This window comes from Canis aureus, chromosome 7 (assembly GCF_053574225.1).
Source record: "Canis aureus isolate CA01 chromosome 7, VMU_Caureus_v.1.0, whole genome shotgun sequence".
In the NCBI taxonomy this organism is placed as follows: domain Eukaryota; kingdom Metazoa; phylum Chordata; class Mammalia; order Carnivora; family Canidae; genus Canis; species Canis aureus.
Genome location: NC_135617.1, coordinates 33,428,749 through 33,437,750, shown reverse-complemented (window position 1 = coordinate 33,437,750; position 9,002 = coordinate 33,428,749). Strand labels below are relative to the sequence as shown.

Sequence of the window (9,002 nt, the reverse complement as noted above, 5' to 3'; positions counted from 1 at the left end):
TTCTTAATTAGAGAATTCATATATATAGTCTAACTTTGAAAATAGTTCCTCTGCCATTGTTATCTATATATTCTAGTTGACTCTTGAACAACACAATTTTTTTTTTCCAGATTCTATGACAAAGTGAAATTGGTGCTTTTAGCAATCAGATGATAAGTACAGGATGCCTATATTATAAAATATATATCATAACATTATATATGTTATATCACATAAGAAAATATAACATTCAATGCAGAAAAAAGGGAGATGATTCATTCAGAAAGTCGTCCAGAAAAATATGGAACGCTTCACGAATTTGCGTGTCATCCTTGCACAGGGGCCATGCTAATCTTCTCTGTATCGTTCCAATTTTAGTATATGTGCTGCCGAAGTGAGCACAAACAACACAATTTTGAACTGTGCTGGTCCACTTACAAATGTATTTTTTTTTCAATAAATATACCTACACTGTAAATGTATTTTCTTTTCCTTATAATTTTCTTAATAACATCTTCTCTCTAGGTTACTTTGTCGTAAGGATATAGTAAATGATACATAGAACATAGAAAGTATGTATCCATTGACTGTTTATGCTATCAGTAAGATTTCAGGTCAGCAGTAGGCTCTTAGCAGTTAAATTTTTGAGAAGTCCAAAATTATATGTGAATTTTTGACTGCAGGAGTTGAGGGGTTTGGGAGCCCCAAACCCGCATTGTTCAAGAGTCGTGTGTGTGTGTGTGTGTGTGTGTGTGTGTGTTGTGTGTGAAGAGATTGAGAAATACATACAATTCATATATATGTACATGTATACTATATATGTACATTATTCAATATGTACATATGTGACATATGTACATACTGCATACATAATGTAGTCCATTGATATATATTATATTCACACATATATTTTATCTATCCTAAATGTTTCTTGAACATATTTCTCCTTTATAGGATTTTTAAAAGCTCCTTTTACATCTACCAGCTGTTGTTCCATTTATTCTTATATTAAAGATACGCATCACTTTAGTTTTTGTTTTCATTTTTGTTTTTGGGAAGGAGAGAAGCCTAAATGAAAAAAGTCATTTTCATTGACGTATGGTTTTAATCCTAGAGTGATAGAACATTGTTCACTGTCTTTCTTGTATTTGTTTTCCTGATGTGTTTTGGAATTGTTCTAAGCAGACTGACCTTGAAAGTGGGGTCTTGCATGGGCTCCCCATAACATGTATGAGGCTGAAATACAATAGTGAGTTTAAGTCACTGAGCATATAGTTCAGGGCACATAAGCTTTCAATAAGCCCTAGGACTTTTCATTATACCTACTATCTGTCTAGCTCTTTTTGTTTTCTTTCATCTGGCCCCCAGGAATCTCATTCTAGAACCTCTTGTTAAATTGGAGAGTTGCTATAGGCTCTGGCTGTGGGGCAGTTTGTTAATTCTGTAATTTGATAAAGCTTTATTGGCCTCCTTTTATGGGCAAAGAGGCCCATCTTAGCTCTGGTTTCAGAGTAAGTGCTTTTCATTCCCTGCCCAATGCAGGTCACTTTTAGCCTTTTACTCGACAGTTAAACTCTCCACTCCCTGATGCTACTTCCAGATCCACAGCTCAATGGACCCACAGTTGTTCCGTTTTTTGTTTTTAAGATTAATTTCTTTATTTGAGAGAGAGAGACATTGAATGAGAGAGCAAGCATGGAGAGGGGATGATGAAGGAGACAAGCAGACTTTTTGCTGAGCAGGGGAGCAGGGAGCCTGAGGCAGGGCTGGATCTAAGGACCCTGAGATCAGGACCTGAGCCAAAATAAAAAACTGGAGCTTAACTGAGTGAGCCACCCAGGTACCGCAGGCCCACAGTTTTTCCAGGATTTTCTACTTTGTCTTCCATTTTCACTTTTGGTATACTGAGACATTTACCCCATTCGCTTTCTCCATCTTTGTTATGTGATTAAAACTAGCAGGTCAGGGACACCTCAAGCATAAACTTTCAATACCATATTGATTAAAAATCTTATCAATTTACTTTGTAAGTTTTACTTACAACTTTTAAAATATTGTGTTCTATTCCATTTTACTGAAAATAGTTCCTGATAGCTTGGCACTGAGTCTAAGGCAAATACTTCCAATAAAAACATATACTTTGAATTAATTCACTTTATCTGAATCTGGCCAACACAGTACAATATTTCCTATTTATAAGAATGATAGCTCTATTTGCATTCTTTACTTTACTGAGCTTCTATTTAATAAATGGTTTCTTTGTACTAATTCCAGGGCTATATTGTTGCCATTTTTCAAGCAAGACCACAGAATATCTTCATTTTTCTATCTGAGAAAAATTTGATTTGAATCAATGAATGCCTCCATAATTATTTTCATGACAATGAAATTCTGAACATTAGTTTTATTAAAGTGCAGTACTTCAGAAGGAAACATGTACTAATTATCAAAACAAAGTATTTTATCTTTTTGTGTATGTATGTTATTAAGTATGAATTTCTTTTTGGTGGAGGTAAGTGGGGATGGAAGACAACATTTTACTTATTATGTAGCACTCATAAATGTTACATGAACAGCTTTATATGAAAGGTTTTCTAATTAAGATGTTTAGGGGCCTGGAATATTTTTATGATAAAAAATCTGTTTATATTTCAAATGAAACTGCTCTGGTTTAGCTCTGGTTTCAGAGTAAGTGCTTTTCAATATTCAATATGAATATTGCCTCAGTCTCTAAAATCCAGTGTCCACACAGAAGTCCAGATCACTTGCAGGCCCTACAAGGAAGTGGAATGTATAAGTTTTTGTTTGGTATTGTCATCAACTAGGTTTCCATCAGGTATTAGAGATATTTACAGTAGTAAAGTATATGCACGTGTCTTGTGTACTATTCTGCATCTCATGGACCTTAATAAATACATATAACTGGAATGAATACTTGTGATTTTCAATAGTAATAGTTAATAGAGAAAGGGAAAATGTTCTATTTCATTCTTTATCATTGGTATGGACAGAAGGTATTTTGCTGCCAAGCCATAAGTATTTTTTTTTTTCCTGGTGACTCTAGCGAAGCAGCATCCAGTCCAATTAAAAAGCTGTTCTTTCCCTGTTAGTTTAAGAAGTCAGCACCCATGCTTCACTGTGGTGTTCAGCTCTCAGTTATTAACAGCTCTCTTGACATCTTATTAAATTGGAGAGGCTTTCAGACCCAAGATTAAATGGCATGTATGAATCTCTTTATATTATTTGAGATATATATTCTACCCACATAAACTACTGTTTCTATTATCTTAATTTTGTATAGCACAGTAAATTATGTGAATTATTAGTCCTAGGCCCGCAAAGAGGGTCATTTTTCACAAAGGAAGTGGCCACATAATAAAAAGGTCAAAACAAAATCACACAAAAAAAGTCTCAAATCATTAAAAATACTTTCTTTTTTAATTTGGAGGAAGATGAAGCACATCAGACATGAGCTATTTTTTTTTTTTTTTATTGATTTATGATAGTCATACAGAGAGAGAGAGAGGCAGAGACATAGGCAGAGGGAGAAGAAGCAGGCTCCATGCACCGGGAGCCCGACGTGGGACTCGATCCCGGGTCTCCAGGATCGCGCCCTGGGCCAAAGGCAGGCGCCAAACCGCTACGCCATCCAGGGATCCCCTGACATGAGGTATTTTCTATCATAATAAGCCTTTCTATGTTCTATATATATATATCATTTACTATATCCTTACAACAAAGTAAGCTAGAGAAAAGATGCTATTAAGAAAATTAGAAGGAAAAGAAAATACATTTACATTACTGTAGGTATATTTATTGAAAAAAATACATTTGTAAGTGGACCGGCACAGTTCAAAATTGTGTTGTTCAAGAGTCAACTAGAATACATGTTGGAATAAATCACAAATCTCAATTCTACATGATAGATACCCTCTTCCCAGCAGTACAAGTATGCTTGTATTACCCATAATTAGAAAGGGAATTCTTCTCTTTTAAAATTTTACTTTATCAAGGTATAATTTACATACAATATAATGCACATACTTTAATTATAGAGTTTGATGAGTTTTCATAAATTCATACATGCATACATATACACACACTGATGTGACAATAGTATATAGAATATTTTTATCACCTGCCAATATTCCTTCATGTCAACTAGAGTGAATCCCCAATCTTTATCCTTGGCTTCAGGCAATTGCTAATATACTTACTCTCTATCACTAAAGATTAGAATGTTTCCTAGACTTTTACACAAGTGGGTCTATATAGTATATATCCTTTGTTTTGTTTTTTTTTAAAGATTTTTTTATTTATTCATGAGAGACACAGAGAGAGAGAGAGAGAGAGAGGCAGAGACACAGGCAGAGGGAGAAGCAGGCTCCATGCAGGGAGTCCGACGTGGGACTTGATCCCAGGTCCCCAGGATCACACCCAGGTCACCCAGGATCAGTGGTACAGCTAAACTGCTGCACCACTGGGGCTGCCCAGTATATATCCTTTGTATCTGGCTTATTTCAGTAAAGGTATTTTTTAAAATAAACTTTTCATTATAGGATAATTTCAGATTCACAGGAGAATTGCAAAGATGGTACCTCACACCCCGTTTCCCCTATTAAAATCTTACATTAATTAAAATGTAATTAATGTAATTAATATGGTACATTTGTCACAACTAATGAACTTATATTGGTACATTCATATTAATTAAAGCCATATTTTATGTAAATTTCCTTCTTCTTTAACCTAATGTCTTTTTTTCAGTTATAGGAGCATGTCCAGAATATTGTATTACATTTAGCTATAGCATTTAGTTGTCATGTTTCTTGGCTGTGTCACTTTTTCAGATTTTTCTTGTCTTTGATGACTTTGACATATTTGAAAAGTAATACTCAGATATTTTGAAGAATATTCCTTAACTGGGATTTGACTGATGTCCTCACGCTTACAACATAGTTAGGAGTTTGGAGTGGAAGACCACAGAAGTAAAGTGCCACTCACATCACATCCTATCAACATGATTTCCACTGTTGAAATTAACTTTAATCACCTAACTGAGGTAGTGTTTCTCCAATGTAAAGTAATTCTCTCCACTCTGCCTGCCACCTGTCACTTCCCTGCCGTATTCTTTGGGAGGAAGTCACTAACTTCAAGCCACACTTACAAATGGGAATCATGCCCATATCCTTCAGCATGGAGAGTGAACATAAATTATTTAGAATTCTGCATAGATTTATTATTTTCTATATAGTTCTTTAATAAGTCACTTATCAGTATGGACTCATGCACATTTAGTTTAAACTGAGTTATATAACTCTGTTATTAATTTTGTTCCAGTTTTGGCCACTTGGAGCTCTTTCAACTGGCTCTTTTTCCTTTTGATATACTCCTATCATTGTGGATTTTTGTTTTTATTTTTGTTCAGTTGGGTTTTTGTTTTTGAACACTACCATAATTTCTGTCACACAAGATTCTCCAGCCTTAGATATTCTCTGCTGTAACCCCGAATCTGCCATTTTACCTATAAATGCATATTGACAGCATGTACCCTTAATAGAATGGTATAAGAATGATACTTTACCTCTGTGGTTTTCTCCCAAAACCTATAACCACAATTGAAACATGAGAAAAATTGGAGGATGCTATTAAATATGAAGAGCTAGATATCCTCATTTACTGGGTTATATCATTACTTCAGGGCTTTCTCTGTGGATATACATGTTATCAACTTATATATATTTTATATCTATCTATCTGTATCTATATTGAACTCTATGTAAATTTGTATAATGTCTCCAATCTAATCCATTACTATATGGATAACTTTAGCCATTTCCCTTTGCTTATTAGTAAACTCCCACTCCAGCAATGAGAAACTTGATTTAACTGATCAATTCCAGTATACATACATACATAGAAGTTTCAGAATTGTTATTCTATACTCCTGGAGAAACAACTTTATTGATTAAATTGCTGTATATAGTTCCTTTAGTCTTTGGTTTTAAAGTCTCCACTGAATTCCAAAGTTACTTAGTTCATCACTTTTTCCCCTTTACCCCTTTCTTTTTTTTTTTTTTTAAGATTTTATTTAGTTATTCATAAGAAATACAGAGAGGAGAGAGAGAGGCAAAGACACAGGCAGAAGGAGAAGCAGGCTCCATGAAGTGAGCCTGACATGGGACTCGATCCCTGGTCTCCAGGATCACACGCTGGGCTGAAGGCAGCACTGCAGTGCCGAGCCACCCAGGCTGCCCTTCTCTTTAACTTATAATAGCAAATTTGGCCTGGGACTCAACAGACTATTTCAATGAATACAGTTTTCATTCTGACATTATTCTGTTTTCAGTTAAATTCAGAGCAGCTGGTGTATTCAGAAACTGAAGGGAAAGCTGTATGTGAGTTTTTTGGCCAAAAAGGATTTTTTGTTTCCTCTGTAGTGTTGTGAACATGCTCATTCTTCACCTGCAAAACAAAACAACGCTGTGCCTCTGTCATTTTATAGCCCAAATCATGAGAAATGTTTCTTTTGGTTCAAGGGCAGAGTTAAACTGTATGAGAAGAGAAAACAACCTTGATAAAATGTAGCTTCATGAAGGAATAGTACTATAAAGAATTGAAGTCTTTGAGTTGGAGCTTAATCTGATCAATTATAGGTGTAACTTTGAGCATGGTGCATAGTAGCAGCTCAATAAATACTTGTTGAATAATTATTAAGTGCAACCAAAAAGTAATAGGGCAGGTCTTGTAGGTTGTCATGTTATTTTACAGTCATGGTTTTCATATTTTGTTATAGTTGGTATAACAAGGATCTTCTACAAAAACAAATGATGTTCTTCTTGTCTGATTTTAATGCCATTGATTTTTGCAGTGTAAAAATCACGAATTTAGGAGAGAGACGGTCTCTGCTCTTCTTTAAGTCTATGTCCTTGGGCAAATAACCTAATTTCTATATGCCTCAGTATCTTCTTTTGTAAAATGGGAAAAAAATGAAACCTAGATAAAAAAAACTCCTGGGATTTTAATGAGGATTAAATGAAATTATGTGAGCAGAGCAATACCTGAGATACATTAAGTGCTCAAAAGATAGGAGCGATTGTTATTTTTGAAATGAATTTGTTCTATGATGTTGAGAGCTATTATCTTAAGCAACATAAAGTGTAGTGGGTAAGAGTTTGAGGTTGAAGTCAGACAGTCCTGGTTCCAACTCCTTGCTCCATCTCTTACTAGTTTTGTGACCAAGTCAAATTACTAAGCTTCCTTAAAGCTCCATTTCTATACCTGTAAAATGATGATAAAAAGAATTTACTTCACCAAATTGTTCTAGAAACTCAATTAAAGAATCCCTATAGATGTATAGTAGAGGAGATAAGATTTACTAAGTGTTCAATAAATATTAGTTATTGAAGCTTTTATTGGCAAGACTCTGCTGATGGTAACACCCGGTCCTGCCTCTGACTCCTAAATAGACTGTCTAAAACTCTTGTTCAGCCAGTATCTCTTCTGTGAGCATCTGAGGGAGGGCTATCTTCAACCATCTACTATGTTATTCATAACTGGAATTCAGCAGAGTTAATCAATTCTTCTTTCTTTCTTTCTTTCTTTCTTTCTTTCTTTCTTTCTTTCTTCTTTCTTTCTTCTTTCTTTTTCTTTCTTTCTTTCTTCTTTCTTTCTTTCTTTCTTCTTTCTTTCTTTCTTTCTTTCTTTCTTTCTTTCTTTCTTTCTTCTTTTTCTCTTCTTTCTTTCTTGCTTTCTTGCTTTCTAGCTTTCTTTCAGGATTTTATTTATTTATTTGAGAGAGAGGGACAGAATGAGAGAGAGCATGCAAGAGTTGGGTGAGGAGCAGAGGGAGAGGGAGAAGCAGACTTCCCACTGAGCAGGGAGCCCCATGCAGGGCTTGACCCCAGGACCCCATGATCGTGACCTGAGCCAAAGGCAGACACCACCCAGGTTACCACTCTTCACCTGTTTCTAATGTTCTCGGTCAGTTCCTCTGCTATTTATATCCCATAAACATTTATTCATTCCTATTTTAACATATGGATCCCACTCCCTATTTTCTACTGACATTGAAACCCTTAGTCTCTTTGTATAATCAGAACCTATTGTTACTGACAGAATCCAAGTCATCCATAATGAAGCACTCACTAAAGACTAGGCAATATATGTACATGATCTCTGACCCTCACAAAGTCCTGAAAAGCAAATATCTCCAGTCTTACTTTACAGATATACAAACTGAAACTTGGAAGAAAGAGAAAAGATGAAGTATAAAATCAGGTCATGATCAATGTACCAGAATATCACTAAAAAAAAATCTAAATAATCAATCAGGACTCTTAAAAGTTGTACCATATATTCATGACTCAGCCAGATCTCCAGTCTATTTCTCCTATATCTGTCCTCAGACTTATCTATAAAATGTTAGCACATGCTGATTCCTGTCATGATACCAGGCCCAATAATAATTGTGTACCATGTTAAAAGAGCCTAAAACTTTGAAGTAAGCAAAGGATACAATTAAAGGAGTTTTATTTTCACTAGAAGATGATGCTTGTCTTCACAGAAGATTTATAATGGGGACATTCTCAAATAATGCAACCCATTGCAGCAAGTTTGAGGACAGTGTATGGTCGCATTACATTAAGTCACATCTCTGATTTCTTTAGTAAGAGTTTTATAGTTATCTGGATATAGATCCTGGACGTATCATCTTAGATTTTTACCTAATTATTTCATTTTTTGGTGCTAATGTAAATGGTATTGTTTTTAATTTCAAATTCTACTTGTTCACTGCTGGCAGATAGGAAAGCAATTGAGTTTATATAAACAAATTTAGTATTCTGTGACTTTTAATAATGGATTGTTAGTTCCAGGAAGGTTTTTGCATGTGTGTGTGTGTGTTGATTCTTTCTGATTGTCTACATAAATAATCATGTCATTTGTGAGAAAAGATAGTTTTATTTCTTCCTTTCCAATCTGTATGCCTTTTATTTCCTTGTTTTGTCTTATTGTACTAGCTT

General features: G+C 34.8%; 1 non-coding gene across 1 annotated transcript; it reads right to left on the bottom strand.

Moving 5' to 3' along the window:
- Positions 1 to 274: 274 nt before the first annotated feature.
- LOC144317962 (U6 spliceosomal RNA) lies at positions 275 to 381 on the bottom strand. The gene has a single exon (XR_013383825.1). It is a non-coding gene; the product is annotated as a U6 spliceosomal RNA (small nuclear RNA).
- Between the last annotated feature and the right edge of the window lie 8,621 nt (positions 382 to 9,002).